The sequence below is a fragment of the Phoca vitulina genome, unplaced genomic scaffold, assembly GCF_004348235.1.
Source record: "Phoca vitulina isolate PV1807 unplaced genomic scaffold, GSC_HSeal_1.0 scaffold41, whole genome shotgun sequence".
Taxonomy (NCBI): domain Eukaryota; kingdom Metazoa; phylum Chordata; class Mammalia; order Carnivora; family Phocidae; genus Phoca; species Phoca vitulina.
The window spans coordinates 5,817,642-5,826,487 of NW_022589744.1; positions in this window are offsets into that span (position 1 = coordinate 5,817,642).

The window sequence follows — 8,846 nt, forward strand, 5'->3', positions numbered from 1 at the left end:
CCTGAGCTGAAATCAAGAGTCCGACACTTAGCTGACTGAGCCACCCAGGTGCCCCCTGACTTTTACACTGTAATTATAACTGATGTCAGTTTAAAGATCCACCTATGGCTAGTGGCTGCTGCAGTGGACAGCTCAGCCCTAGGGGAGATGATGATTATGAAGATTCTGATGGTTTCATCATGTGCCAGGAGCCGTGCTAAGTAAGAGAACAAGGACAATGCTCTTATAATTCCCACTTTACAGGTGAGAAAACTGGAGTGTACGGAGATTGAGTGATTTGCTGCAGGTCGGGGAGCTGGTGGGTGGCAAAGGTGGAACCCAGGTGGGTTGACTCCAGAGTTGTCACTCTAAGAGGCAATACTGTCTCAGTAAGGTAAGACCTAGACACATTGAACTATGACATCTGCTAGAATATGATGGGTGCTACGGATTTTGTGAAGACAAGGCAGGGAAATGAATGAGAGAAGAACATCTGACCAGGGAGGAAAGAGACATCTTCATAGGTGCCCAACTCTTAAAGCTGGGCTTTGACATTTGGGCAGGATTTTGACTGTTAGCTATGCATCTGGAAGCCAGGAGGGTCTGATGACCCGAACACAGGTGTGGCGTTGGGAAAACGGAGGGGCTGTTAAAGAGCTAGAGAGCAGTCCGGTTTGGAAACCTGTGTCAGAGCTTCGCCAGCCAAGGGACGCAAATGTTTTCTTGACACATGGGTGCATTTCCTCTTTTCTATCAGTAGCAACCACGTAAATGACCTTGTCTCCCTTTTCCCTTGTTGGGAAGCTTAGCCTCACACTGGAACTTAAAGATAGCAACAGTTAGGAAAACCTTAGAGCTTGAATATTTATGTTTCCTCTTCCCTCCTGCCCCCAGCTTGATTTCTGCTCTTATTTATGTTTTTTTCCTGATCTTACTATTTATTCTTATTCATGTTTTAACCTAATTTTATTCTAGGCTTATTTATTCTAACGCTCCTCAGTCCTTTTGTGAATGTGTCTGGGTATACCTAAGAAAGAAGGTTCTGGTCGGGTGAGTATCTCGGGTGAGGGCAGGCAGGTGAGTCTGAAAAGATAAGAGGACAGTCTGAAAAGACACGCTGGTGTCAGGCACCGGGCAGTGACAGCCAGGTGTAATCCCCGAGCCCCTTCCTCCTGCAGCCTCGGCTGGTGTCCTGCCAGCACCTTACTCAGTTCTCGGAAACCTGGCCCCTGACCTTAATTCCATCCCGTGCTGTTGCTCTCTTGCTTCCTGGACTGGCTGATTGTGTTGGTATCTCCCTTGAGTGTTAACTCCCAAATATCCTTGGTGTTAGTGTTGCTGTCGGCGCCAGGGAACACGCTGACCTTTCTAAAGCACCCTTGATCGAGCCCTTCTTCCCCCTGAGGTCTTCAGTTGCTCTGAAGGTGAAAACCCAAGTGCACTGGCTTGGCTCTGGGTTCTGGTTCATACCCCAGCTCGACCTCTCCCAATCTCTATGACTTGGGCAAGTTCCTTGGCTTCTCCATGCCCCAGACTCATCTGTAAAATGGAAATGACAATAGCATCTACCGTAGGAAACTTGACGAGGATGGGCTGAGTTAACATGTGTGAAACATGGGAGTCGTTCCAGGCACAAGTAAACACTGTGTGTGTGTTAGCCTTATTGTCATGAGCTCTTCAGACTCATCTCTGGCCAGTTGCCCTCACACAGTGTCTGGGTTCCCGTGTCTTGAACTACTTGCAATTTCCTAAATGCCATCCCCAATGTTCCCTTGTACCTCTGGGTGTTTTGCACAAGTTTCCTCTGTCTGAAAAGTGTTCCTTTCCCCCCTCTTCACCAACTCTTCCTCATTCTTCTTGTGTTAGTTTAGATGCCACCTCCTTCGGGAAGGTCACCCTGCCCCACTTATAATTTTCTGTCTCTCTCCCTAGAGACCAGAAACTGGTTTGGCTCACCCCTAGAGGGACAATCACAGTTCCTGGTAGAGTAGCTACACATTAAACTGTTATTGAATGCCTGGGTGACTCCTCTGGTCAAGTCAAGACACAGTCCAGACAAAAATGGAGGCACATTGGAAATGAGATGACGTCCATTTCCAACCACAGAATTTCAAAGCTGCTGTGAATCCTAACCCGTTTATACCATTGCCACTGGGTGGCGCCACTTCAGCCATGAAAAACTGATCAGCCTGCCTCAGGATCAGTCTTAAATAACGAGTGCTTCTGGAATTTGTGCTTTGCATAGAAGGCTAACACCTTGTACTCCCGACCAGGGCTGAACAACAAGTGCGTACCATGATGGGTGGTAGGAAAATGGGGAAGGGCAGGGGAATACTGAGACGGGGGTTAGACTCCATCAGGGGGTGGGAAGATAAGAAGGGTCTCTGAGAACCTGGGGTCATGGACAGGAAGCCAGCTGCAAATCCAGAATGCTGGACTCAGTTCAGAGAGCAGGGATGTCATGGAGGCCGGAGAAAGGGAAAGGAGAGGGATAGAAGTAGGTAAGACCCAATCGACAAGAACTGATGAGAAAACATTCAGAAATGGAGCACTGAATTCTATACTGGAATCCAAGTGTAGAAGCAGGCAGGGCTGGGCAGCAAGCTAAGATTCTGGCCACAAAAGGACCAGCCATAAGAACTGCTTTATTAAGCCTCACCAATAGCCATCATTGAGATGAGTACATATAGGATGTTTATTTCAAAGTGGAAAAGGCACATAGGTTTTCCCAGTGCAGGTGCTAGAAATGTTTCTATGCTTTTCTCCAGCTTATAGAGGAGAATGTTTGGTGTTGGTCCTCTACAGTTGAGATGGCCACTGCACTGGGCAGTGATGGATTGTAAGCAATAGCCACAGATCAGAGCTCCCTGCTCTGGGCTTCCACCTTCAGGCATGGCTGGATCAGGGTTGGTCAAAGTGTGGCTAGCCAGCCTGGGCTCTTCACACAGCGGTAACTTTTGATTGGGTGAGTATCTCACTCACTGACCCTGTCACTCACTGCTCACTGTCTCATGGTCTTTCTTTTTTGGATGACATAAAGACTGCATATGAACTAACAGGTCGCTTTATAATTATCCAGATAGAAGTCTAGAGACTTTTATACTGTTGTTTTCCAGAAACTTATATCAGTCAGTGTTCTTGTCTGTAAGCAAAGAAGTAAAGGCTGGATGACCTAAGTAGGAAAGGAATTTATTGAACGGGTATTGGGTAACTCACAGAACTTCTGGGAAGGCATGACAACCAGGTTTGGGGAACGTGCCAATCGGGGCAACACTTAAAATCACACTGTGGAAGTAGTTGGGTAAGGACACCATTCAGGCTTCACTCCGTGGGACGTGACTAGAAAAGCAGTTAATGAAAGCAATGCAGTCCTACATTCTGTATGGTTCCCCTCTGCCTTTTGATACAGCTTGCAAATGAACATTAAGTAGCCTGACAGCTTCCTGGTTATTTATTCTCTAATCTCTAGCTGGCTGGTCAATGCAAATGAGTTCATGTGGAGTAACAGCCCGGAGTATATTTCCTCCCTGATGGCAGATCAGACACGGCATCTTGGTTTCCAGTGTCCCACCTGTGCTGTGAATTGCCCTGACTCTTCATTTCTCATGCCATCCCTTTGTAGCATCTGTCTCCTTCTGGAAACACTTGCTTCCTTTGGCTCCTGTGACCCCATTCTCTCCTGGCATGCTGCCTGCTTTCTAAATGTTCCCTCTGGATCCCCTTCTTCCCTTTATCCTCTCATTCTTGGTCCTTCTCATGCCACCTTTCTTCTTCCCTTTTCTTCTCTCAGCACCGGAGGGATGATGCATCCACTCCCATGGCTTTGTAATGAATAAGCTGGTGATTTCCAACCAGCAACTGGATGGCCCCTTGCAGATGTCCCAAGGCCCCCTCAGACTCAGTGTTTTCCCACCCACCCTTGCTGCTCCACCTGTGTTCTCTGAATCCGTGAATGGCAACAGTGTTAATTTCCTTGTCCAAGTCAGAAGCCTAGGCATCATCTCTGGATTCCCTCTCCTGTGTACCCTCCATATCAATCCCTGGGTTTTGTCCCTCTTATTTCCTTAATATCTCTGGAATCTGCCCAGCTCTACTCACCTGTATCAACACTTTTTTTTTTTTTCAAGTAGACTCCACACCGAGCGTGGAACCCAATGTGGGGCCTGAACTCACAACCCTGAGATCAAGACTCGGACGCTTAACCAACTGAGCCACCCAGGTGCCCCATCAACTTCTTAAATTTAAGCCATCACTATCCTTCACCTGGATCATTGCAACAAAACCCCTAACAGGTGTCCTTGCTCCAGGCCCCTCATACTTCCTACTCCCGCCCTTGCTTCATTACAGGCAGAGTGATAAAGTGGATAGTTGGCCACTTCTCTTTACTGCATGTGACCACTCAATGAATCCCCAGCGGCTCTAAGAAGAAAATCCAACTTCTACAGCAGAGGCACATGATGGGCCTGTGGGTTGAATCTGTCCCACCACGTGTTTTCATACAGCTCACAAGCTGACAATAATTTTTGCATTTTTATTTTATTTTATTTAAATTCAATTAATTAACATATAATGTATTATTGGCTTCTGAGGTAGAGGTCAGTCATTCATCAGTCTTATATAATACCCAGTGCTCATTACATCACGTGCCCTCCTTAATGCCCATCACCCAGTTACCCCATCCCCCCACCCACCTCCCCTCCAGCAACCCTATTTGTTTCCTGACTAGGAGTTTCTTATGGTTTGTCTCCCTCTCTGATGTCATCTTGTTTTATTTTTTCTTCTCTTCCCCTATGATCCTGTTTTGTTTCTTAAATTCCACATATAAGTGAGATCATATGATCATTATCTTTTCCTGATTTTTACATTTTTCAATTGTTGAAAGAAATCAAAAGAATGTGACATGTGAAAAGAACATGAACTTTGTTCAAAATATACAAAAAACTCTTAAAACTCAACAAATAGAAAACAAACAATTGAATTTAAAAATGGGCAGAAGATCTTAACAGACATACCTCACCAAAAAAGATACACAGATGGCAAATAAACATATAAAAAGATGTTTAACATCATATGCTATGAGGGAATTGTAAATGAAAACAGCAGTGAGACACCATACACACCTAAAAATACCCAACATCCCAAACACTGAAAACGTGAAATGCTAGTGAGGATGTGGAGCACTGCTAGGGGGAATGCAAAACGGTGCAGGCACTTTGGAAGACAAATTGGTGGTTTCTTACAAAACTAGACATACTCTTACCATATGATTCAGCAATTGTGCTCCTTGGTATTTATCCAAATGAGCTGAAACATGTCCACATAAAAACCTACACATGATGGGCACCTGGGTGACTCAGTTGGTTAAGTGTCTGACTCTTGGTTTTTGGCTCAGGTCATGGACTGAGGGTCGTGAGATCTGCATCCCACTCCACATAGGGCCTGGACACTGCTTGGCATTCTTTCTCTCCTTCTCCCTCTGTCCTTGCCCCCCCCCAAAAAAAACCCTGTACATGAATGTTTATTGCCAAGTCATAATTGTCAAGACTTGGCAGCAACCAAGATGTCCCTCAATAGGTGAATGGATAAATAAACCGTGATCTATCTACACAATGGAATGTATTTCTGTGCCAAAAAGAAATGAGCTATGAAGTCATGAAAAGATATCGAAGAACCTTAAATGCATAATATCAAGTGAAAGAAGCCCATCTGAAAAGGTTACATGCTGTAGTTTTCCAACTGTTTGATATTGTGGAAAAGGCAAAGCTTTGGAGACAGTAAAAAGATCAGGGGTTGCTAACAGCTCAGGAAAGGCAAGGAAGGATAAAAAGAATCTGGTGGACCTTTAGGGCAGTGAAACTCTTCTATATGAAAGCATTCTATAGGATACTATAATAGCAGATACGTCTCATTATACATTTGTCAAAACCCATCGAATGTGCAACACCAAAAGTGGACCTTAATATAAACGATGGGTTTCAGTTGATAACCATGCATCAATATCGGCTCATCATTTGTAACAAATGTCCCATACTAATGGGAAATGTTCATAGGGGAATGTGTATGGTGGGTGGGGGTGAAGTGGTATCTGGAAATTCTCTGGATTTTCTGTTCAATTTTTTTTTTAAACCTAAAACTGCTCGAAAACTAAAGACTATGGATTTCAAAATTAAATCAATTTCAGTGTTCCTAACGTATTATTGGAACATGTGCACATCATTCACTTACATGTAATCTATGGCTGTTTTGTGCTACAAAAGCCACCTTGAGAAGTTACCAATGTGACCAGATGACCGGAAAAGCCTAGGTCAGTTACTACCTCGCCCCTTCTGGGAAAGAACGTGCTGGCCCCTGGTCCAAGCCTTTCTGCATTAGGCTATCACTTACCCTTCTATCTCCCTCCTCACCCTGCTGCCTCCCATCTTATCCTTCAGCCATACAGAAAAATATTTTCTCTAAAAACCCATGCTCTCTCTTGCCCATCAGTTTCCTCTGCCGCCAAGACCAGGCGGGACTCGGGCAGAATTCCATGTGTCCCAGCCTCTTTTTGGGGCAGCCTTCTCTGACCTCCCGAGCCTGAGTTAGGTGCCCCTTCGGTGCTCCTCACCCTTTCTTTCTCACATTTCACCCCATCTTTGAAAAATACTGTATTATTGCTGATTCCGTGACTGTGAGCTTTTGAGGGTGGGGCCATGGCTCATTCCTCTGCGTTCTTGGTGCCCTAGAGCCTGCTGTGTGGATGCCGAAGGAACATTTTCCAAGGCTTCTGAACCTGGCATCCATGCATGGATGGGCTTCGGAATCTGTGCAATCAGATGGTAAATGTCATACGTGTGTCTGTTTAGGCATATTTTCTGGGCAGAAAGCCCGTTGTGTTTATGAGCTTCTCCAAAGGGACCATGACCAAAAAAATTTTTTTTAATTAAAAAAATTAAGATTTCCTGGAAGAGGTATAGATACATGGTTAGTAAAATGGCAGTAGGGATACATTAACAAGATTTGTTTACTTTGTCCATTTGACAGAACGAAAGTTCCTGATCCTACTCAACACAGTCAAAAGGTCTTTACGGGTGAAGGACCCACTGTTGTTTTTTTTAAGCCTCATATCCATGACCTATTGATATAAAGTTAGCATTAGTTAAAAATAGCATAGGCATAGGAGATGGATGTCCAGAGGATGGATGGATGGATGGATGTCCAGAGGAAGAAAATTCAGAAGAGATACATACAGATATCTGGGCTTGACTTGATTCATGCTTATGATGATTAATTTTATATGTCAAGTTGGCTAGTCCCTGTGCCCAGTTTTTGGTCAAACATGAGTCTGGTTGTTGTTGAGAAGGTATTTTTCAGATACGATTAACCTTTAAATTAGTAGACTTTGAGGAAAGGAGATTACCTTCCATGCTATGGGTGGGCCTCACCCAATCAGTTGAAGGCCTTAAGTGAAAAGATGAGGTTCACTGAGGAAGGAGTTCAGCCTCCAGGCTGCCTTCACACTCAAGGCTGAAACATCAACTTTTCCCCAGGTTTCTATCCTGCTGGCATACCCTGAAGGCATTGGATTTGCCAGCCCCTAACAATCACCTGAGCCAATTCCTTAAATCTCTATACCTTACTTAATACAACTCTCTCACTGAAATTCATGAATTTAAATACACTGTTTTGGATGAAGCTGTTTTCGCCTGGAAAACTCTTTCATATCAGACCCAGGATTGCCGCTCTTCTGGTTTTGTGGTTCATATTTTCAATTAATGCTCAAGATAAACACCCCTCCCGAGTTCACATAAGCATTTGCCAGTGAGAAAAGTAGGAAGACTTTTGGCATTTGAATGCTTGCTGGATTTGGGTTATGTTTGAAATCACAACCTTGGGTTCTGTCAGAAGCATAAATCCTCAGCACCCCTGTGTACTACAAATAGGTGGTAGTAGTCTGAAAAGTCCTCCTTGGAAATCTGAACTACGTGGATCTGTCCTTTGCCAATGGAAACTAAGCATAAGAAATAGCAAGAAATGGGCTGCCGAAATATTCCTTCCTTTTACGTATGGGCTTTCTTAGTTTCTACTTCTGCTTACTAAATGCACCACTGACATTTATGTTGCTTTTAAAATTGTTTGCTATCATTTCACAAACATTGTAACGGCAATTAAGGGATTTTTTTTTTTTTTTAAAGAGAAAAATTTACCTGTAACTGCCCTAGAACCTGATTTTGTTGAGTTTTCCAGGGACACAGGCCAAAGGAAAGGCTGACAGACCTTGGAATCAAGGGCAGAAGGCCTCTGGAGGAGGGAAAGCCGCACAGAAACTACAACAGAGCAAGTGTTACTTCCGAAATGTAATTTACAAGTTGTTAGTCTCCCAGCCGCCCGGAATCACTGAAAGAGCATTTGCACCATTTGGAAACCAACCACAGATGCTGTTCGTTTTTTACAACAGCTGTCTCCGTGACCTCTCCCCAGGCTCAACTCTCTACTGCCTGTTTCCCTTTTTGTCTTTTAAAGCCCCAGCATATGAGGATTTGGCAGCTAGAACAAGGTTGAGCACCATTGACACAGGAAATGGTCCATGGCTGGACTGGTGCCTGAATGCCGCTGAATGGGGACACACACCCAGGCCTTAGCAAGGAAGCAGCTGTTGCTCAAAGCCCTCCTCGGTTCAATGTCACCAGCTTGCTTGTTTCCCTATTCAAAGTGTCTTGACTGCCTTAGGAAGGTAACACTAATGGTGGGACACAGGATAGCTCAGGCTTCACCTTGTAGTTTGGGTGGCTCTTTAGGAAGAGGGGGAAGTGGGAGGTACACTTGCACTTATTCATTGTATCCCACACTGTGCTGGGCACTTTCTTTGTATATGTTCTGCAAAGGAGAGT